Here is a 23472-nt window from a genome sequence, read left to right on the forward strand (position 1 = left end):
GCCACCAACTTTGATTGTGAATCCGTCTAAGAAAAAGCCATGAGCAGCGTTGAATGCTGGTGTATCTTCCATATTAGCATAAAAGTAGGCCGCCAAACTTGGAGAATAAGTTTGGTCAGGGCAAATAACAAGGGAAGACCACCCGATGTTAGTAATGCAATCACGGAAATGAAGTCCATAAGTATTGGAATCCATCATGGCCTGAAATGATTGCTCAGGGATGAGTTTCGGAGGTGCCCTATTTCATGAAGATGCTACGTTCGATGAAGATGCCATGTTTGATGGAGTGGAGTGATGGGCAAAGCTATGAGAAGAAATATGTCCAAGAAAATTTGACTGGATGGAGGAATGAGTATGCAAGAAGATAAAACCTCCTGTAATCAAGTTTGAAAGAACACGTTAAAATTGTTATTATCACAACTTGAAATATGACAATCCTAGTAGGCATTTCTTACAAAAGAAGATACAAAGATAACAAAAAATTTAATTAAAAGGAGCACCGCGACTAAAACACTTAATAATAATAATTTTATTTTATTTATTTTGGGGAAAGTTGAGTTTTGTAAAAAGCGAACGCATAACCCCTTTTTTTATGGTTGAGAATGATGATAAGGATGGTGATAGGAATGCAGATTGTGGACAACCTTTATTGAGTTCATTAATTTGTTGGCTAAAATTTGGATTTGAAGGGTCCCCCAGTTTGCCAAAGATCGTAGTTTGATTCTCTATTAGAAGAGTGTGATTTTCTAATGACTGAGAGTGAGTTTCCAATAGTGCCACTTGATCAACATCATGCATCGCTGACGTTCTTGGAAATCCATAAGACTTTTGATGATGATTTCCTGACGTGCATGGAGTTCCCTCATTCCTTGATGAAGAAATTGAATGCCTTCCATGGGATTAAAATGTTACGCATGGCATTTTCATCAAAAAAAATGCAGAGTTTGAGTTTTGGCCATCCATTTCATCTGGCAGAGTATCTGGCGTCCAAGAACCACCGGCACAGTCTTTGTGAAGTATAGTAACAAATGCTCTTTGAAGAGGTATTTCTGGAGAAAATGCTAGTTGGATAACCCCAACGCATCATAATTTTCGTGACTAAAGTAGGCGAGAGGTGCTAACCTTTTTATTCTTACGGTGATTTGCGTTCCAGAGGTGTTGGATTATACAAAAATCATCTCTTTGATTCTGCATAATCCAAAGTAGGTGTAGTTGAGGCTTGGTGACTTCAGATTGGTGTGACGTACCCACCACATTGTGTCCCAACCAAGTAGAAAGCCTGGCTTCGTTGATTTTTGTTTCAAAAAAGCGTTGAAGAACAACGTGATTTTTATTTCCGACTTCGCCATGAGATACGGTGGCCCGTAGTAAATTTTTGACCGAATTAAATGGGGACTCTGAAAGATCGAACCCCGAGTCATTCATTGGAATTTGAAGTATGTCGGAGATAACTTCCTTAGTTAATTCAAAACGTTGTCCATAGGCATGGAAACAGAATTTTCCATTTTCAGGTCCGCTAAATTGGTAGAACATCAAGACCAAATCTACGGAATAGGAACATGCATGATATAGAAGAGGCATCCATCCTTGATGTACAATTTCTGTGTCATAAAAAGGAGAAAATCGGCCATCATCAAAAAAATTCAGATAGTTCTTCTCGGGTACTATCTTTCTTGGTTGATCCATTTGGAAGGATAATTGATGGAAAGATAGTGTAGAAACTGTGAAATGAGAATGGCTGAAAGGAACAGATTTATAGCAAATATACGATCTAGTACGAATCAGGATGCCAAGTGCATCTAGATCTCGACTTACAAGTGAAACATGTGATGTTGGTATCCCTAATTATGTACAGCAACTATGGGTATCCATAGTATGTCTTTTCATGTCAGGTGTCCAAAAACAATTAATGAGGTCTTAAAATGATAAAGAATACGGAGGAAAGTTTCACAGGGCAGTTAGACCTACACGTAATTTCAAAATTTATGATCATACCTCAGTAATAGAAGATGGAGAAAATAATCGAGCTGCGTGCATGACAAGTGTTAGGCATACCGTGTAGCGTGCGCGATCTTCTCTGAAAACAATAAGTTTAGTTTGATTTATTTTATTGCGTTATTGATTTTTCTTATTTGTTATGGTTTTGATAACTATTTTATGTTTATGATAAGGTAAAAATACAACTAATATACACAATTTATTGATGCTCCTCCATTTAATACGTAACCCGTACAAATGGTTGAGAATTATTTAATACACCATAGTAATATACAAAGCAACAAAGGGAAAGAGATATTGAGGTTACATAGATCTAGATATTCCGGATGAAGTTATGCATGATCGACAGTAGAATAATGACAAAATTTGTTATCACGAATCTTGCGGACAGCCCATTCACGTTGCTCCTTTTCCAATCGCTCGATCAGATCCATTGTTTTGAATGAAAAGATAATATGTGAAGATTAAGCTTTGGATAGTGAGAGAATGAGGTGAGTGAAGGGTGATGAGGAGTGTCGGAATTTATAGGCAAAAATCTGACCGTTTTGGATATCTGACCGTTTTGCCTTGTAATAATTACGATGGAGATAATATTTGGGTTTTGTGACCAGACACGTGATTTGGGTCGGTTCTAATTTTTGGTCCACGCCCAAATGAATTCCGGAAATTTCCCTTATGTTCCAAAATTTCAAACGCGGAATTTCGATTCGTTTCAATTCCAAATTAAACGAATCGAATGCTAAAATGATCGGCATTAAAAAATGTCATCTACTGGAATATGAAGAAGGCACCTTCAACCCTTTTTTTATTTTATTTTTATTTTTATTTTTTATATACAAATGTACAAGTGGAGATGAACGTGGCAATGTACAGGAGAAGATGTATGTGTCATTATACAAAAGAACGTGACAACAACACCAGACTACAAGAAGAAAATCATTACAGTAAAATCAGGCAACTGTCATGTCGGCTCTGGGGCGAACCCAATCCAGCCAGACTGTGGCTTAACCTTTATGTTTTGGGGGCCTAGGGTTCAGGACGGTACCATCCACTATACCATAACAGGCTATTTGCAACGGCAAAAAAGCGTTGCTAATAATTTTCGCAACGCTTTTTAAGCGTTGCAAATATGGCGTGGGTAAAGTGTTGGAAATATTTGCAACGCTTAAAAAGCGTTGAAAACAGAAATTTCCAACGCTTAGCAAACAGAACTTTCCAACGCTTATTATAATTATTTTGTACACATATTTAAAACCTTTGCAACGGTTTTTTATTTCACAAACGCTTTTTAAGCGTTGGTAATTTGTTAAAATTTTTACCAACGGTTTGTAACCATTGCAAAGTTGTTAGTTAATTTTTTAAAAAATAATTTAAAATTTTTTTGTAACGATTATAAACCGTTGCTGATGGGTTGCTAATAAAAAAAAAATTCTCATATTTTGTAGCGAGACCAGCTAAACCTACAATAAACAATAAATACAAGAATACAATAAACAATGTATCATAGTTGCCAATTGAAATAATTGAGTCCACAACCATAGATGTTAAAAATTCTTTTTCACCACCAATCAGATTTGAAGAGAGTGAGGTCTTTCCTATCAAAAAAAAAAAAAAAAAACTTTGAAGAGAGTGTGGTAGCAGCACACTTTGCCAACAAACTCTTCTTTTCTTCCATACTTTTCCCCTCTATACTTGCAACAAGTTCCTTAATTTTGCTAATTGCCTGAAATACAAGTAGCAAACTCATGGCTTCTAGAACAATTTCTCATGAACATATCCATCCAATCAAACCAAAATATCCAAATTCCTTACCAAATTGGAAGCAGCTCGAAAACTACGTATAAGACTTTGAGTGGACACCATCCTTAATGAAAAGTTTGGCCTCCTTTACAAACTCTTCCGCAAAAAGAACTACTCTAGTGGTTCCATCACCCACCTGTAGACAATAAATCCGGTCATTAAAATTACAAGTGAATTCCAAATTTATCCCTAAAACCTAACCAATACAATTATTAATGATACCCTCTCAACTTTTTCTGAGACAATGTCCTTGTTAATGGTCATTATCTTCTCTAAAGTATAAGCTGTTAAATGTTGTAGTAATGCAACCATCATAACCCACTCTAAGATAAATATAAACTTTAACATAAAAATTTCACTCTTTTAGTAAGCCAATCACTAAAATTAGTAAATTTGTTTTCTATTGTATACCTCAGATTCTTGAGACTTGGCAATATCGACAAGAATCTTAGCAGCAGGATGAACAACATCAAGAAGTTTCATAATAGTAGCACCATCATTAGAAATAGTAGCATTGCCCTTGTCATCATGAATCAATTTATCCATTCCTCAATAAGAAACATATACGCAAGCCAGAGTTGCATAAAAGAACGACGTAATATCATAAATATGAAAGAAAATAGATCTACCTCGTTCCCAAAAGTTTCAATGAATCCGCCGCATAAGTAATATCAAAAATGTACTATTTATGGGCGTCAAAAGAATTGCAGCAAGTACGTTGCCTTGTATCCCAAACCTATGGAATGAAATTTATAAAGCATCAGGATAAAGAAAAGTAAGTAACTAGTATTTCATCAACAGGCATATAAATGGAGTTTAAGATTAGTAATGACTAAATTGGATGATGAAGTCTAACAACAAGATAAGATACTCCACTTTTAAGGACTGGTGCATTTGTAATGTGGTTTTGTTACGGGCATCACCAATTGATGTACCCCTTACTATCACGGTGGACTTGATAAGACCTTAATACTACCATTTGTAGGCTTTCATTAGCTTTCGTTTGTAACAAATGCGGAAGCTGATGTTGGCGTTACACTTTTTTCCTCTACAGTATCTGCAACCTACGGTCCATCCTCACCGTGTTATGCTATACTAGTTGATTTGGAGGTTTTGTTTCATGGGTGAAGAAGAACTGAATGGAACTTCTGATGCCCAGGAAGCCACTATGAAAGCAAATCCAAAACTAACACTTTTACCCCTTATTGCTCTTATCTTCTATGAAGTCTCGGAGGACCTTTTGGGGTTGAAGATTGATCAAAGGGGAGAGGGTCCCCTTTTATCTTTTCTTGGTTTTTAATTTTTCCTCTACTTTGGAGTGTTCGAAGCCTTAGTTATAGCTGAACTTGCTACAAGCTATCCTGAAAATGGCGGGTATGTTCTCTGAATTTCACCAGCGTTTGGGCCCTTTTGGGGTTTTCAGGAAGGATTCTGGAAGTGGTTCAGTGGAGTTCTGGATAATGCAATGAAACGTTCTTTCCCAATTTTCAACCGGTTGATTGCTCGAATTCCAGCTTTGTTGGGACTTATTGTGTCTTTGACATATTTGAATTACAGAGGACTCAATATTGTTGGGTTTACAATTTGTTTCCCTTTGCCTTCGCTTTTGCCATTTTTAGTAATGGGACTTCTTTCAATTCCTCGAATAAGGCCTAAAAAATGGCTAGTTGTTGATTTCAGTAAGGTGGATTGGAGGGGATACTTTAATAGTATGTTTTGGAACTTAAATTACTGGGATAAAGCAAGTACATTGGCAGGGGAGGTACAAAATCCAAGCCGGATATTTCCAAAAGCTCTTCTTCAAACGTGGTTTTGGTGGTTTTATCATATCTTAAGGTAGTGCACGCTCTTATGGTATTTACTCCTAATTCAACCCATATTCTAATTCAACCCACACTCTAATTTGAGACCCCAAACTAGCATTCACGATGACCTACTGTAAACCCAATACAAATAAGATGATTTATCAGCAGAAACTACCAATTAAAGAGTAGCATCACTAACCTTGAAAAGTTGGAGGCAGGCAGCCCAAAGTAAGCTCTTCAAACTCCACTGAATCAATTTTATATTTTGGAATTTGCTCAGCTATAATGGGCTTTGCAATATTCTTTGCAGTCTTGCAGATGGCCTAAACAACAAACGGAAACAATTAACCCATCAAAAAAAGTATTAGAAGACACATGTATGATTATTAATTTTATAAGCTTTAGCACACACCTTGTCCAGATAAGGCCACATGAGTTCAAACATTCCAATCAACCTAAAAATAGTTTAGAGGACTTTGAAAATCCATATTCATTGGTATAAGTTTCCTACATCTAGAGATACAGCTAAAAAGTTTTTCACGCTATTCTTGAACTCACGTTCTGAAGAAGTAATTCCGGGAGGACGTATGGTCATAACAATTATAGGTAGAAGAGGCTCAGATCCGTCTAGCAAGGAATGTTGTCATCTTTGGGAGTTGTTAGCCCAAGCACTACATGAGATGGTCTCACAGGTATGTTAAATACATGTAAATAAAGGTAATTACAAACGATCATATCTGTGGTGTCTTGTGTGTCATATTCAAGATTCAAGTACAAAAAGTAATTTTCATTGCACTGCAGCTCGGATGGTGCAATGAAAATTGTGGAGAGCATTTATATCTAACAAGTAATAATCAAACAACTTAAAAAACAATAACAAACTCAACAAACCAGTCTTTTGATTCAGCAACAGCCCAGTAACTCTGAGCTTCACTTCGAGGACCAGCATCTTTCCTAGTCTCCCTACCACTAAACAAAAGTAAAGCCTCCTCGTCTTTCGACGCAATATCAACCCCTTCCTTAATATGCCTCAAAAAGTAGTAGCCTGTCGGGATGTTTCGATAACTCTCTAAAACCATGAATCCTCCTTATCAACTTTTCCACAACTACTACTAGTATAAAATTTGAATGACCCACCTACCATAACCCCTTGACTTAATTCAAGCTACCATAGCCTACTGACTTAATTCAAGCTAAATTTTAATTAGAAATCCTCCAAAAAGGAAAAATATTGGTGTATGAACATTAGCTTGCAATTAATAACATAAGAAACCTACCTCTGTTCAAGCATATGCTCTAAGAATAATCTTTGCAACAACACCAGCTGCAACTCTACCAATGGTTTCCCTCGCAGAAGATCTATCACCACCCTACATTTCCAATTTTCAGCAATGTTAAAGAGTGTGCACAAAATCAGATTTACAACGAGTCTGACTACTAGAAAAAGAGGTCACCTGCACTGCTCTCACACCGTACTTGAAGCCATAGGTTGCATCTGCATGAGATGGCCTATAGGCTAGGGCCATTTCACTATAATCCTAAAAAAAATAGAATACACGAGGAAAGTTAAAACTTGAACCATACTTTTGATGACTTGTAAACTCACAAATTCTTCTATTACAAAGGATTAAGACTAGAAAGTGTAAAGATCTCACAGGCCAATCAGCTTCCTATTCAAATGCTCCACACCAAAGCAATAGAATGAGCGTCGGTATCATGGTCATGATCATGAAAGAGAAGTGTCAACACTCGACAAGACACAAAGACAACCCTACCGGAAGTTTATCATTGCGCTCCACCCAGTGAAACTTGAGTGGCTTGCTCCATAGAAGGAGAGAGCCACCGGTGATGTCATCACGTTATGGTGCTACAGATATTTACATCATTGTCGGTAACACATTATTTAGAAGACATCAACCGAGCTGATTATAATTATCTACATAAGAATCCTAAACTCAAAGATGTTCTCTACTCTTAAAAGCTTTTAAGAGTTGAAAAGACAAGATATATTTTGCCACAACGTGATTTTTCTTAGAAGTAGGTATGATTGCCAAGTACATTACACTGAAGGCGGCCAAAGTATGGAATTCATACCCTGTTCAACATATTGTGCTACAATTCTTTTGCGTTTCCTTTAAATGTTTCTCTAGAAACTAAGTTATGAGAGAAATCAATTAAAAATATAAAAGAATAAAACCAAGGATAAAAGAAGACCTTCAGAGCACTCCATAGCTTAGACCATTAAAAGTTACTTGATATTTTGTGTGTACTTATAATTTAGAACCTTGCGCCTTAAATTTGACACTACTTCATTTGAACAGTAAATAACACCCTCTGAAGCTTCAATATGACACAAATTAGAAAGATGGCTCATTTATTCTTGCATCTTAAAGAATAAGACTGAAAGCACTATACTAGATAAAAAGCAATTTGGGTCAAATAAAAAATACAAAAGTAAACATAAACAAAAAAAAAACTGATCTACAATTACCTGAATAGGAGCACTATAATTGCAAGAACCATCATAGAGGAGGAGTTTCCAACATCAAGAAATACTGGAAGCGTTGTTGCACAAGGAGGCGATTAAGAACTAGGGCGAGGCCCGGAATGACCATTTTCTCCATAGGGTGGTTGTGAGAATGACTGTGACCACCTTTACCAGAAAAATATAGTATAACATAACCACCCCCAAGTATTATGAGCAACAACGAAGCAAGTTTATGCATTGTTTCCTCGCCAGCAATGGTGTTTGCCATTGTAATTGCTACTATGCCAAGAAGTGAAGTTGAAATGACATGCAAAACAGCACCAAAAGCAGCTGCACAAATTCATGAATTAGAAATTGGCCAAATTATAAATCATTCCTCAAAATGAAAAGCATAGATAGATCTACAACTAACTCCTTTGAGATCTGAGAAAATGCTTACTAACGAGAAGAGTTCTAGAAAGAGTCCATTTTTTAGCACGACCCACAATGGAAAAAGGCAACCAGTGTGTCAGAATAAAAGAATGTAGAAGTTTAAACCGTTGCAATTCCACCTATTGTTGATACATCTTTTCGTGACTAAAACTCTCCATTTCATCAATCAAATTCCACAAAACTCTAATTAATCGATTAAATGAATTGGGTGGTGTGGTTCACCAACCACCGGATCAAAGAAGAGGAATTAGATACCAAGTGACACTGCAACTTGAGACAAAATATGGGCTGTGGACACTATCTAAAACAACCACTAGCTAAACATCCATTTCTAAGACACTAACTAAACTAACTAAACAACCCATTTCTTGCAAAATATCGCTAAGAAAGGAATGAAAAAAACGGAATTCATCCATTTCTTGCAATGTCGATAATCAGGACTAGTTAATTAAGTTAGTAACTAGAAAGAAAATGAAAGATTATTACCTCAAACTGCAAGAAAATACGACTGTGTCAAAACGGACTTCCAAACTCCTTGTTTTCTTCTTCTTCTTCTTCTTCTTTCTTTGATTGACTGTTTACTCGGTCAATATGGAATTTGATTTTGAGGAGTGCGAAAATTAGGGATCTTGAAATAGTGCGGTGGTGAGAGAGAGAGAGAGGGAAGAAAAAAAAATTATGTTTTATATTTTGATATTTTTGGTTTCCCTCTGTTCGTGAAATTTTTAAGTTTGTAACACTTCTCCAACGCTTTTTAAGCGTTAGCAATTAATTCCGGAAATTCACCCAAATAAAGCAACGCTTTACAACATTACCAACGCTTATTTAACGTTGGAAACTTACTAACGCTAAATAACCGTTGCAATCAAAAAAGGTGCGTGTTGCAAATATCCTATTATGGTGTAGTGATCCCTGACCAATGTGCAATGGTCTAATAATAATATTACCCTTAGTACATATGGTATAGCCTCAAACCGCCCCGAACTGTCATCCAATAGAAAACTATTCGGGGTTGGCCTGGTGAAATCCATTGCCTGTGCGAACGTGGGACTATCCGATGTTGTTCATCACGACTCTCTTTGTGCACAATGCAAAGGTGAAAATAAAATAAACGAGTATATACATGTGGAATCTTTTAACGTCAGATCCTCAAGACGAATGTGAGTCTTTTAACGTCAGATCCTCAAGACGAATCCCACCCTGTGGGAGCAATGGGACGACAATGAAGTTTATCCTGCTAAGCTGGTGTCAGACAATAATATACCTTATACCGGCTCATATCGAATAGTAAATCAAGACCTGGACAGAAAGGTGTTTGACAATTCATACACTACCCCATCCTTCACGCACGTCGCTTTCGAGCAAAAGTACTGCGACCATTACCTATTCGAGATGGGTGAGATTTACACCAAATGATGAGCTGGAGTTCGCGAGGAAGAGAATAGAAAAGGGAAGAGAAAGAAGGCTAGGAAATTTTTGGTACCCATTGTTTACCGTAAGGCACGCGTTTGCTTTCGATGAACGTAAGACATTTATACTCGATTCGAAATAGAGTTTTTGTGGACTAAGGTTCCGGCGCTTGCAACCACACACTCTAGGAGTTTTGAGAGAAGAAAATAGAAGAGGGCCCAGCTACCCTAATGGTGTACTTTCCTTGTTTTAAACACCTAGAAAGAAATACACCAGTGAATCTTTAGTCTTTGTAGACTGGATCTTTGAGAAGAGTCTTTTCGACATCTGGAGAACGCAACTCATGATAATGTTTAAGGCGTTGGCCATTTACTTGAAATTCGCTGTCATCGTTTACATTTTTCAAAGAGATAGCCCCATAAGGGGCTTACAGCAGAGAGACGATGAAAGGACGGACCATCGAGTTTTTATTTTTCCTGGAAAAATGTGTAATCTCGAGTTGTACAACAAAACTTTTTAACCAATTTTGAATTCTTTTCTTAATATGTGCTTATCATGCACTCTTTTCATGTTGGCTTTATAGGATTTCGATAGATCATAGGCATCACTCCGAATCTCTTCAAGCTCATTTAACTGAAATTTTTGCTTCTCGCCTACCGCATCGGTATTATAATTTAGGCTTTTGATAGCCCATAGAGCACGATGCTCGAGTTCAACTGGAAGATGACAAGGTTTATCAAAAACGAGGCGGTAAGGGGACATGCCTATAGGTGTCTTAAAAGTTGTTCTATATGCCCACAAGGCATCAGATAATCGAAGAGACCAGTCTTTTTTAGATGGATTAACTATCTTTTCTAAAATTGATTTAATCTCTCTATTAGAGACTTCTACTTGGCCACTGGTCTAAGGATGATACGGAGTTGCCACTGTGTGAGTAACTCTATATTTTTTTACTAATGATTCAAAAAATTTATTAGAGAAATGTTTTCCCCCATCACTAATTATAGCTTTGGGAACACCAAATCAAGAGAAAATATGTTCCTTTATGAAAAATACGACCGTTTTATGATCATTCACACGACATGCCAACGCTTCAATCCCTTTTGACACATAGTCAATAGCTACTAGTATGTATAGGAAGCCATGACTATTTGGAAAAGGACCCATAAAGTCGATGCCCCATACATCAAAAATTTCTACAATTAAAATTGGATTTAAGGGCATCATATTGTGTTGAGTAATGCGTCCTAGCTGCTGACAGGGATTGCATGCTTTGCAATGCTCGTGTGCATCTTTAAACAGCGTTGGCCAATTAAATCCACATTGTAGGACCTTGGCTGCAGTTTTCTTACCACTGAAATGACCACCACAAGATTGTTCATGGCAAAAGGATAACACGTCATTATGTTCCCAGTCGGGAATGCAACGGCGTATCAGTTGGTCGGAACAATACTTGAAGAGGTAGGGATCATCCCAAAAATAAAATTTCACAGTGGATAAGAACTTCTTCCGGTCCGTTCGACTCCAAGATGAAGGGACCTCCTCGGTAACTAGGTAGTTTACTATAACAGCATATCAAGGAGATGAAAAAACGGAATACAAATGTTCATCTGGAAATGAATCGTAGATTGGTTCGGCCTCATTATTGACATCATTAACGAGTCGTGATAAATGGTCTGCTACCACGTTCTCGCAACCTTTTTTATCTCTAATTTCTAGAGTAAACTCTTGTAAAAGGAGGATCCATCGGATCAACCTCTGTTTGGCATCTTTCTTTGCTAATAGATAACGCAGCGCCACATGGTCAGTGTACACTATTGTAGAAGAACCAACTAGGTAAGGACGAAACTTATCCAGGGCATATACAACTGCTAGAAATTTTTTTTCAGTGGTGGTATAGTTACGTTGAGCGTCATTAAGAGTTTTACTAGCATAGTAAATGACAATTGGCTTGTTCTCTTGGCGTTACCCTAAGACAGCTCCAATAGCGTAGTCACTCGCGTCACACATTAATTCAAAAGGTTTAGACCAATCATGTGGTTGAATTATCGGAGCTGTAGTCAGGGCGGACTTTAAGGTCTCAAAAGCTTGTTTGCAATCGAAAGTGAAGTCGAATACGGCATCTTTAAGTAAGAGATTTGTTAAAGGTCGGGCAACCTTTGAGAAATCTTGAATAAATCTCCTATAGAACCATGCGTGTCCTAAAAATGCACGTATTTCGCGAACTGAAGTTGGTATAGGCAAGGAAGAAATTTTTTCAATCTTTGCTTTATCGACTTCGATTCCGTCCTTCGAAACAATATGACCTAGTACTATTCCTTTTGTAACCATAAAATGGCATTTTTCCCAATTAAGAACGAGATTTTTCTCTTCACAACGTACTAAAACGTTTTTAAGATTTGATAAACAATTATCAAAAGAATTACCATATAATGAGAAATCGTCCATGAAGACTTCCATAAAACGTTCAACCATATCACTGAAGATATGAAGCATACAGCGTTGGAATGTACCGGGTGCATTGCAAAGGCCAAATGGCATTCGTTTATATGCAAAAGTACCAAAAGGGCAGGTGAACGTTGTTTTTTCTTGGTCAGCAGGATCTATGATGATTTGAAAATATCCTGAATAGCCATCAAGAAAACAGTAAAATGCATGACCCGCTAACCGTTCAAGCATCTGGTCAAGGAATAGGAGTGGAAAATGATCCTTATGAGTGACTGCATTAAGTTTTCGATAGTCAATGCATATTCGCCACTTCACTGGAATGCGAGCGGATATGCATTCATCTTTATCATTTCGCACAACTGTAATTCCAGACTTCTTGGGAACAACATTTGGACTTACCCAAACACTATCTGAGATGGGGTAAATAATACCTGCATCAAGTAACCTTAAAATTTCTTCCCGTACCACATCCTTCATGGTTGGATTTAGACGACGTTGCGGTTCACGTGATGTCTTGGCATTTTCTTCAAGATGTATGCGATGAGTGCACACATTAGGGTCAATGCCTTTAATGTCATCGAGAGACCATCCAATAGCAGAATGGTGTTCTTGAATGACCTTAATTAAACGTGATTCCTGATCAGCAGTCAATTGTGATGATATGATAATTGGGTGACTACCATCTGGATCTAATTGTACATATTTTAAGTCCGAAGGAATAGGCTTTAAGTCAGGGGTGGGAGGAGTGGGTATTAAAGATTCTTGAGGAAAGTCGCCTTCCACAGAAAAACAGATTTATGTTCGCCCAAGTTAAACGATCGACGGTAGTAGAGTCAATTGGTGGTATTGATTCTAAAACTCATGTACCTCCTTTGAATAATCATCAACATCAAATTCAGAACCGCCAAAAAAGAATGGAATTGGTGTATTTCATCTTCAGGAAAAGAGTTTGTGAAATATTCTTGTACGAGGGTGTCAATCATGTTAATCTCACCATCAATATCATTCTCTGGAATTTGTTTCATCAACTTGAACACATTAACCTCGACCGAAAGATTTCCGAAGGACATGGTCATGGACCCATCCCTACAGTTTATGAACGCATTAGCAGTTGTGAGGAATGGACGCCCTAATATGATAGGAATGGAGTCACAGGCAACTTCTGTATCCAAAATGACAAAATCTACGGGATAAAAGAAATCTTGGACTTTTACAAGGACATTTTCCACAATGCCTTTTGGATGCTTAATGGATTGATCGGCTAATTGTAAAGTCATCGTGGTAGGTTTAAGCTCACGTATACCTAGTTGTTTGAATAAGTAATAAGGAAGTAAGTTCACACTAGCTCCTAGGTCTAGTAATGCCGTAGCCGTATACTTATCACCTAATGTGCATGGAACTGTTGGTCTACCGGGGTCTTTGTATTTTACTATACCATTGTATTCAAGTGATGGACGAAACCGCTCAAGAAGGAAAGCCTATTGAGGCACATTTTTTCTTCTTTTTGTGGTGCACATGTCTTTCAAAAATTTTGCATGTTTTGGTAATTGCTTTAGGGCATCGAGAAAAGGTAAGTTTATTGCCAAATTTTTAAAGGTTTCCCTAATTTCATCAAAGTTTTCATCCGGTTTATTCTTTGCCAAACGGGCAGGAAATGGTGCCTTAGGGGGGAATTTGGCATAAGGGTCCACTTTTTCGTTTCCCAATTTTTTAGATTGTGATGTTGTTGAACTTGGTGTTTCCATCGTAGGTTCATTATCTGAAACAAATTCCTTGGAACCTCTGATATCTTTTGTTTGATCATCTGGCATACGAATTTGATTGTCAACGGTTTTCCCAGATCGAAAAGTAGTGATTGCATTCACCTCACCTTGGGTTGGAGTACTTGTACCAGGTATATTGGTGAGTTCAAAAGGCGTGTTCTTCGGCTTAGGGTTCGGAATTGCTTGGCCAAGAAACACGCCTTTCTGGCTCTTCTCTTGCGCTAATTGTTGAAGTGATTGTTGGATAGACGTTAGGATTTGTGATTGTTGGTTCATGTAAGTGAAGAACGTCTCGCTTGTCCTATCAGTAGCAAGAGGCATAGGTTGTACAACAGTTACTAGTTCACGATTATTGCTGAGAAGTTGTTGATTATAGCCAGAATTTGGATTAGCTGGAACAAGGCTACGGTTGTTTTGATAGTTAGCATTTGAATTACTTTGAAATTGATTTTGACTTTGTTGGTATTGCGGATTATTTCCTTGGCGGTATGGAATAAAATTGCTGATTGGTCGAACAGGTGGATTGGCGAAACCTGGAGGAGCCATTTGTTGGTTATTCGGGCGCCAAGCGAAATTTGGATGTTATCTCCATGGTGCATTAGGAATGTTGAATGCACATGCCTCCTCCGGTGTTTGGGTAGGGGTAGCATGTAACAAGGGACAATAAGCATCGAGATGGTCTGGACTAAGACATAGAACACATGGGGAAGTGTTAACGTTCATGGCCTATTATGGAAGTTGATCATTTACTTGAAATGCAAGAGCATCTACTTTTTTAGTGAGGGTTTCTATCAGATTTTTCAACTCAGGATCGGGTTTTACCTCAAAAATAGACGTAGCTTTTGTAACATTATACTTAGATGACCTAGAAGAATCAGTGTTACCCCAATGTGTACCTTTTTTCGCTTGTTTTTCAAAAAAAGTATATGCTTCAGTAGCTCCTTTGTCCATGAAGCAACCGTCGTTCATTATATCAAGAGTTTCTTTTTGATGATCAGAAAGTACATTAAAGAATGAACGAACAAGGACAGCTTTGTCTAGTTGGTGATGAGGACATTCTAAAAGAAGATTAGTGTCATGCTTCCGTAAAGGATTCATGAGGATTTTGACAAAAGAATTGAATTTTCTGAAGCATTTCAGTAGTTTTCTTCTGAGTGTAAAATTGAAGCATGAAAGCTTGAACAAGTTTATTCCATGTGTCTATGGATTGTGGCTGTTGTCCTGCTAGCCAAATTGACGCTTTATCCGCTAAAGTGAATGGAAATAGCCGAAGCAAAAGTTGTTCCTTAGAGACGGCTGGATGGTGAAATGTTGTGGCTACTTATTGAAGCCTATGAAGATGATTGTACGGTTTTTCATGATCCAAACCATGATACAGAGGTAACAAACTAAAAATGTTTGGTGGAATTCGAAAATCACCGACAATGTCCTCAAGTTTGATGCAGGAAGAAGGTCCTTCCTGTAAGGCTGTATAGAAGTCCGAAAGGGGCTTCTCAACTGCTGGATTTTCGTCAGCCATAATGAATGATGGAAAATGTGACAAGGAATCTTGTTGATTAATAGATGAAGAACTTTGTGGAGGTGAGAACTTACGCAACTGCTTATCGTATTTTCTCCTACGATATGTATGTTCAAATTCTTTAGTAGAACCAGACCTTAATCTCATGCAAGCATAAACTTAGATCTAATTAACAGAAGGAACTTATTATTACTTGAATTTTATAATTATGTTCAATCATTAGAGTTGAACAACGTAGGCCTAAGTTGCTGCTAACATAGCAGTGAAGCTAGGAATACGTGTGCATAAACCAACAGCCAGGTCACAAGAGAGATATGAGGGAGGCTTTCCGTGCAAGCATGGTTCTAATTAAGTAACCTCAATCTGTCAAGTTTCCTAGACACTGTTGGAATATGATTAAGAGTTATGGAATTAAAATTTATGCAAGGTTTTTTTTTTTTTTTTTTTTTACGATTTATGCAAGGGTGAAAATACAAACATACAAATACAATCTACTCATACTATACTAGATGCAGTAGCATGTGAAGATACTCTACTCATACGTATAGCTATATGAATATGCAAGGTTGTATCATCGATAAATATTTCCATACGTACAGGCAAATATACATCAGTAATACGTATATGTATGCTAATTTGTAAATCGATACTGCATAGACGTATATCTACAGTTACAGGAAAATTTGAATTACTCATACGTATTTAGATATGGTAGCATGTGAAAATATTATACGTACGCATATATATACTAAAATGTGAAAACGTAAACTAAACAGGCAACGTATTTTACCTAGACTAAAATACGACTTTTGTATTGCATAATAATTCGATTTCATCAATACTCATTGAGATTGCAAGTGTCATATAAAGAGCAGCTTCACCCCTTAGGGTTTAGAAACAACTTACCCAACTCAGATTTTAACCCTCGTTGGAATGTTCTCCTCTTTCATGACAAAATCGACTTATTAAACAGCCATTTTCTAAAATGATGATTTTAAAGGGGAAAACAGTTGATTTTGACCTCAAAAATGACCTCCACTAAGCAAAACTAGGTGGTGACAGCGTGCGCGCCGTCGAGATCTTTCCGAATTGAGCTCACACGCGTGATTCAGAGAACCGTAGCCAAAGTTATGGCCAAAATACCAAAACACACCCTAATTATTACTATGTATAACTCCTAAGTTATATATGCTAACATACAAATAACCACTCATTCGGTAATATATATGCTAAACATGTGACTTATATATATATATATATATATATATATATATATATATAGATAACCGTGCAAAACAGTACCATTTGTATGTATATATACATTAATATGTAATTCATAACCAGTTAACCGCATATATATATTCACAGGCGTATTCACATGATTCATGCATATTACTAACCTAATACGCAAAATATAGTCCATTAACTACAACATAATAACTACATATATGTGAAGCATGCAAAAATATTTAAAATTTGGAACCTGCAAGCTTCCCGCAAGTCCACCAAATAAAAGAAACGTGCACAACAGACCAAATGTTTCACAATAAGCTTAGTGATTGTTGTAGCCTAGTTTCCAAGTCCTAGCATTTGGAACCTGTCAGTACAACCAAAACCGGAATGTTTATCAGTAGCAAAAATGCGGGAAATTTAAAAAAAAATGAAGAGAACATAAGAAAAAGAAATATATGAAAGGATGAGCGTTGGGGTTTCCCCTTGGAGCAATTCCAGTTTGCAAGCACAGGTCCTTGGGTCTTTAGAATGGCAGCGACGCCATTTGATCTTAGCAATTTTTAGTGTTTTTAGAAGTTGACTTACTACGTGCTAAAACTCAATAATTCCTTACTCACTGTTTTTCTTTTAGAATGTCAATCTAGTTCGAGTAGGGATTTCGTTCCAACTTCTAAGACAAGAATCTAAATGATCACAACTGAAATCTACACCTTGGAGAACTAAGTGAGAAAGATTTGATAGATAGATTTTTTTTACACAAGTTATCTAAAATTTGTAAGTTTGTTTATAGTTAAATGAAAGAGAGAGAAAGATAGGGAAGGATTAATCCTACTCATGCAAGGCCTAGCTACAAGTCTTTTAGAAACAGGTCACTACCATCTCAAATCCCTAACATAATATACCTATCTCTAAACATATCATGCTAGCATGTAGAATTGAAATGATATTTCATCTCTGAAATATCATTCCAACTCCTAGTTCTACTTTACAACAATTGATCAGATATTTGTCAATCTCTGTCATTTTGGGACAGGATGAAAAATAGAACCTAAGTCTTTTAAGTAGTGATTTTGGAATCCTAAATTTGTAGCCTGATCCTCACATGAGCATCATTAACCCTCCCCTTGGGAGAGTTTTAGCTCATGATCCTAGGATTTGATTAAAACTACAAGTAAGATAAGTAAAAAGAGATAGAAAGAATAAATGAATACAAAGCCAACTAATTACCTAAGGAAAACAGAAGTTTTTATTGAAGAACTAGGTGTAGTCCTCCATTAACAAGTTACAAGCTTTTTTTTCTTAAAACTAAAAACTAAAAACTAAAAGTAAAGACATGGAAGTAAATGAAAAGTAAAAGTCAAGGAAGTAAAAGCTAGCTAACTCCTAAAATCAGCCCCCCTTTACATAAGAGAGCCTTTTTCTCTTCTCCCACGTGAAACACTCTCCTCTCATTTATTTTTCACTTATCCACAACTAACCCCCATTTGACACCTTTCATTTTTTTAGATAATCATCACCTAAATCCAACCAACTCATTAACTTCATGCAAGGTGTCAAATTTGCACCAATTATTTGCACCTTTGTCTTGACTTGCATGATGACTCATCAAATCTTATGGGCCCGCCTAGTGGTCTACGCGTGCAAAGGTCCAAAGGGCATCCGGTCTTTTGGCATTTTTACAACTTTCCGTCTATACGTAAAGTTTGTCGCACTGATCATCTGAGCAGCTCACTCGTCGCATTCGGAGTCCTGGTTCAAGAGATATGAGCTTCGGAAGTTTGACATACGTGTCACGTAATCCCGTTTATTTGGATTACGTACTATTTGAGTATTTGGGCTTTAGTCCAGATTTGTTGGGCTTCACATGGGCTTGATCGGAAGGTATGTTTATACTCCCTATTCCGTGCTTAAATGATGGCTTTATCATAATTTTTACATTAGTTGCTCCAATCTGCAAAAAGCACGAAGATGCGATTATTTCATGATTATTAAGCACAAAATTGACCGAAATGTTATGTCTCTACAGGTTTTTATAATACAATTTTAGGTGCTTATCAATGCCTGCGAAAGTGAGTCAGGATTTTTTTTTTGTTATTAGGATGTAATTTTGATCACTTATCTATTTTTTTTATCTCATTTGCTAAGAGACTAGCAAAAGGCTAGTTAGGAGTTGTGGTAAGTGCTTAAAAAGTGCAATTTAACCCTCGATTAGGTCTCTTGTTTAGCCATCTTAGTGAACTAATAGTGTTTGTAAGTTATATTTTATGATTCTATAGGTGAAAGAGAGAGTTTTGTGGAATATTCGATAAAAAGGGGTAAAACGGAGTAATTCAGAGCATTAAGGATCATATGGGAAGCTCGTGGATAATCTTGGAGAAGGCCAAGGAATTAAAGCTATTAAAGATGCAACTTGGACCTATTTCAAAGCCTATTTGGAAGCCCAAGGCCAAAGGATTTGTTGCTTAGACCAAAGCCCACAAAAGAGGAAAGAAGGATGGAGCAAAAGAGGAAAAATAGAGTCTCGCGTCTGAGACGCGACTATAGTACGTCCAGACACGACTCTCGCATCTGAGACGCAAGGATCGTGCGTCCAGACGCATGAAACGACACTGTAGCCAATTTTTTCTCAGTTTTAAAGACAAAGTTGAACTCTGAAAGAAGTTGACTTATATTAGGAAACAAATGGCGGTTTGGAATGCTTCTAGAACTCATTGTAGCCCCTATAAATAGAGGACCTAAATGCCTCATGTAATTTGCTAATTCACTTATACTCTTGTCTCCAGAACTTGAGGCAGAGAGAGATTAATAATAAAAGATTCGGTTTTAACTAGCCGAGTCTTAATAAGTTAGTTTTTTTAGTCTTATGTTCTTCGACTCTTCTTCTTCTCGTTCTTCGTGTTCTTCCTTTTTTATGGAAGGCTAATCTTCTCCTTCAAGGGAGGAGATGAAGCCGGTGCTTAGGGTTTATTGATTCTTTTGGTTTATGGTGTTCTTCAATCAAGTTAGTTCTTTATATTTTTAGTTATTAGTTTCATTGCCCAGACTAGGGGATGGAAGTATAGATTAAGGTTTTTATTTATTGCAATCGAATATCATGCTAGTTTAGGGTTTTATTTATTGTAATTGAATATTTTCTAGTGACATGCTTTTATTTATTGTAATTGAATATAATGCTAGAATAGGGTTTTATTTATTGTAATTGAATATTATCATATTATTCTCTACTTTTCTTCTAGTTGTGTATTGTTTTAGAGTAAGGGAAGTATTCCTTGTGTTTGCTTTAGATGGTGATTCATTGAATAGCTGCCCAAGCTCATATAAAAAGAAAGAAGATATTAATAGCATAAACATAGGAACAACCTTGAGTAGAGTTAATTGTTAATGATGTTTCGTCCAAGAGGGTATCGTCACTCGCTCGATTGCCTAATTGTAGTATACTTGTGAAAACAACCATGAAGCAAAAGGTTACAGATCAAAGGCATCTGTGGATTCTAATCTCTTGAATTCCCTCTCTTATAAATTCTCAATAGTTTTGTTAGTTTAGTTTAGTTTAGCATTAGAATCTAAAATCTCTACAATCATAGTTTTTAATCCCTCGAACCCCCTTTCCAGTCTTGTCATCCAAATAACATACACTTCAAAGTGGAACGATACCCTACTCATCCTTTACTTATTGAGGGATAATTAGGTTTTGATATGCTTCTATTTTGTTCAACGACCATTGATAAGAGCCCAAAACTATAGTTTTAACCCCTTTAGCAATATTGTTTTAGACCAATTACGTGTTTAATAAGTAAGAGTTAGTATTGTTATCGTGTTTTTGTGTATTTCAGGCATTGGAGTCGAATATGTGTAGAAATGCGTCCTTTTTGCAAGATAAAGGAGCAAGGGTTGGTTGCTAAGAAGTTCTATGATAAAAGGCCAAGATTCAAGGAGAAAAAACATTTTTAAAGCCCGGTCAAAGCTGAAAAGTCAAAGTTAACGCGGGTAGAAGCAACGCATAAAAGTCAGCGGAACTTCTGAAGGCCGTATCTTTGGACTCAGACCTCGGAATTGGGCCTACTTTATGTCAAAATGACCGGCTAGGAAAGAGCTTTTAGATTCGCCATGAGAATGGGTGGACGTCCTCACATGCTAGTTATGAATTGGTAGAGATGTCATGTATAATTAGGGATTAGAATGACCAATTCTTACCGTAGGAACGTAAGAATTGGATTACAACAATCTATGCTAGTTTCTTAAGTTGGATTCAAGGAGGATTCAATTCCCTCCTAATTCTTATTCTAGATTCAAACTTTAGTATTCCGTAGTAGTATAATTTGTAAAACTCTCATTGACTTTCGTAGGATTGATAGTCGTAGAAAACTTGAATGCTAAAGAACTAGGAGTGGAACAAATTTTCTATTCCAACTCTACTTCAATAGTATCGAGAGTAGAAATCTTTGATAATCACGAGTATAGTTCAGTTTTAGTTTTACTTGCGTTTAGAGTTTCATCGCTTTATTCATTAGTAAAACTATCAATTTTACGTTTATCAAATGGCGCCGCTGCCATCTTAATCTCGTTCAAGACAATAATTCAATTGCTTGAATTCAAGGGGCAATCCCCCATTCTCTACCCACCCACCCTTTTAATTTTTCATTCTTATTTCTTGACTTTTCGGAACTATTCACTGTTTTAGGCATAGGGGCTGCGGATTCACAAAAGAAAACACTGCAGTAAAGGTATTTGTAAATTTTGAAAAATTCTGAAAATTTACAGCCATATTTTCTTAAGGTGTTATTGATTTACTGTAATTTTTTCAGATTTTCCTAATTGTTTTACCTTGTTAACAAATATGATCTTTACAGTGCTGCATTTCAGTTTTCAAACCATAAGTTCTTGAAAAATAGACGAGTAAGGTTACTTAGGCAGTTCCAAAAACTCTAAACTTTTTACAAACGTATCTATCCTAAGTCAGGAGTTTTCAGCAAAAATTTGACGAGTGTTTGATTTGTTTTGACCTCGTAAATAGTGGAGTGTTTCTAGTGTGTTTCTGCAGTTTTGCAAACACTTAATTTATGGAACAACAGACGATGAGGAAGGTTTGTAGAATTCCAAGTTCTCTAAAAATTTTACACGAATACCCATGATTTGTCATAAGTCTCCAATAAAATATTGGTGATTTTTGTCTTTGTTTTGATTGGTTAACCATTCAGTTGTTTGTATTATGTCCGTAAACTATTTCACAAACTTTGAAGGGCAGTAGAAGGACTTTCATAGCTCCGATTGATCTGAAATTTTACAGGCTACTTGATAGATGTCTTAGAAAACTACTGTAAAAATTTCAAATTTTTTGGAGCGCTCCCCGTGCCCTAGATAGCCTATTTTGTAACGTAACCCACTCCTAAAACACTTGACATCATCCAAGGTTGAGCGCGCCCTGCGCCCAACCAAGGCAAAGTTCGAGCGCCACCCATGCTCAAGCGCCTGGAACTCGAGTTTGACCTGAGCGTGACCCGTACCCACCCAAGGCTAATTTTGAGTGTGACCCGCGCCTAAGTGCCTGTTCCTCGAGCAAGGTCAGAGCGCACCCCGCGCCCTACCCAGGCTAAAAGTGATTGGCGATCTGCGCCCTCTTCTGGAGCAGCCCAATTTTCACAGGTCAGTCCAAATTTTCATTTCTTCAAGTTATTCAGTGTTTCTAACATCATACAAACATTGAGGTCGCGTATACAAGACGTTATTCAAAGGCGTAGCAAGGAGGCATTCAGGTACTCCTTCTTCCACTCCTCGCCTCTTCTGTCAGAGGAGTTTTAATTCTAGTATAATCAGGCTTGTTTTTCGTAGACATAAATACCACACGCCTATCTAGAATTTCACACACTACACCTGTATCAATGGCTAAAGAACAAGAGACTCCTCTCTCTGATTTTTATAAAGCCCTAAATGATGGTCCTAAGTCGTGCATCGTTCTTGCAGACCTAGTGGGGGGATTTTCAAATTCCCCCTAATATATTTAACTTATTACCGGTTTTTCATGGTTTAGACCACGAGAAGCCTTACCAGCATATGTGTAGGATAGAGCAAGTTCTTACTACATTCCATCATCCTAGCATAAGTCCAGATCAAGTTAAACTTAGGGTGTTTCCTTTCACCCTAGCCAACAAGGCGGCGTCTTGGTTAATTGCCCAAACACCAAACTCTGTGGACTCATGGGCTCAACTTGTTCAATTATTCATGGAACAGTTTTACCCACCACTAAAGACAGATGAAATGATTCACAAGATTCATTTCTTCCGCCAGAATCCTCATGAATCCTTTTCAGAGGCCTGGGATCGTTTCACTGATCTTCTCATTGAATGCCCGCATCATAATCTTGTGAAATACACGCTTGTTCGTGCTTTCTTCAAGGGGCTTTCACATCGTCATAAGGAGGTTCTAGATATTATGACTGGGGGTAGTTTTCTTAGTAAAGGAGCCTTGGAGGCTTATACATTCTTAGAAGATCAATCTAAGAGGAACAATAATTGGGGAGGTAATGACTCTTCCCGCTCTACTACTTCTTCTTTTGAGGTTAAACCTGATTCCGAGCTT

The 23472-nt window shown here is 37.1% G+C and overlaps 1 long non-coding RNA gene, 1 other non-coding gene and 1 pseudogene across 3 annotated transcripts; 1 reads left to right on the forward strand and 2 right to left on the reverse strand.

Moving 5' to 3' along the window:
* Positions 1-3483: 3483 nt before the first annotated feature.
* Positions 3484-6239, reverse strand: LOC147515193 (uncharacterized). 2 transcript variants are annotated; one of them, XR_015213391.1, is made up of 5 exons: positions 6016-6239; positions 5803-5926; positions 4428-4534; positions 3811-3934; positions 3484-3721 (listed from the first exon to the last, which is right to left on the reverse strand). It is a non-coding gene; the product is annotated as an uncharacterized LOC147515193 (long non-coding RNA). The 2 variants fall into 2 exon arrangements; XR_015213392.1 differs by having other exon boundaries at positions 4210-4534.
* On the forward strand, positions 4919-5638 carry LOC147515194 (putative polyamine transporter At3g19553 pseudogene; annotated as a pseudogene).
* A 16909-nt stretch (positions 6240-23148) lies between the features above and the next one.
* LOC147515195 (small nucleolar RNA R71) lies at positions 23149-23255 on the reverse strand. Its single transcript, XR_015214569.1, has one exon. It is a non-coding gene; the product is annotated as a small nucleolar RNA R71 (small nucleolar RNA).
* Positions 23256-23472: the final 217 nt, after the last annotated feature.

The sequence above is a fragment of the Coptis chinensis genome, chromosome 2 (genome assembly GCF_015680905.1).
Source record: "Coptis chinensis isolate HL-2020 chromosome 2, ASM1568090v1, whole genome shotgun sequence".
Classification (NCBI taxonomy): Eukaryota; Viridiplantae; Streptophyta; class Magnoliopsida; order Ranunculales; family Ranunculaceae; genus Coptis; species Coptis chinensis.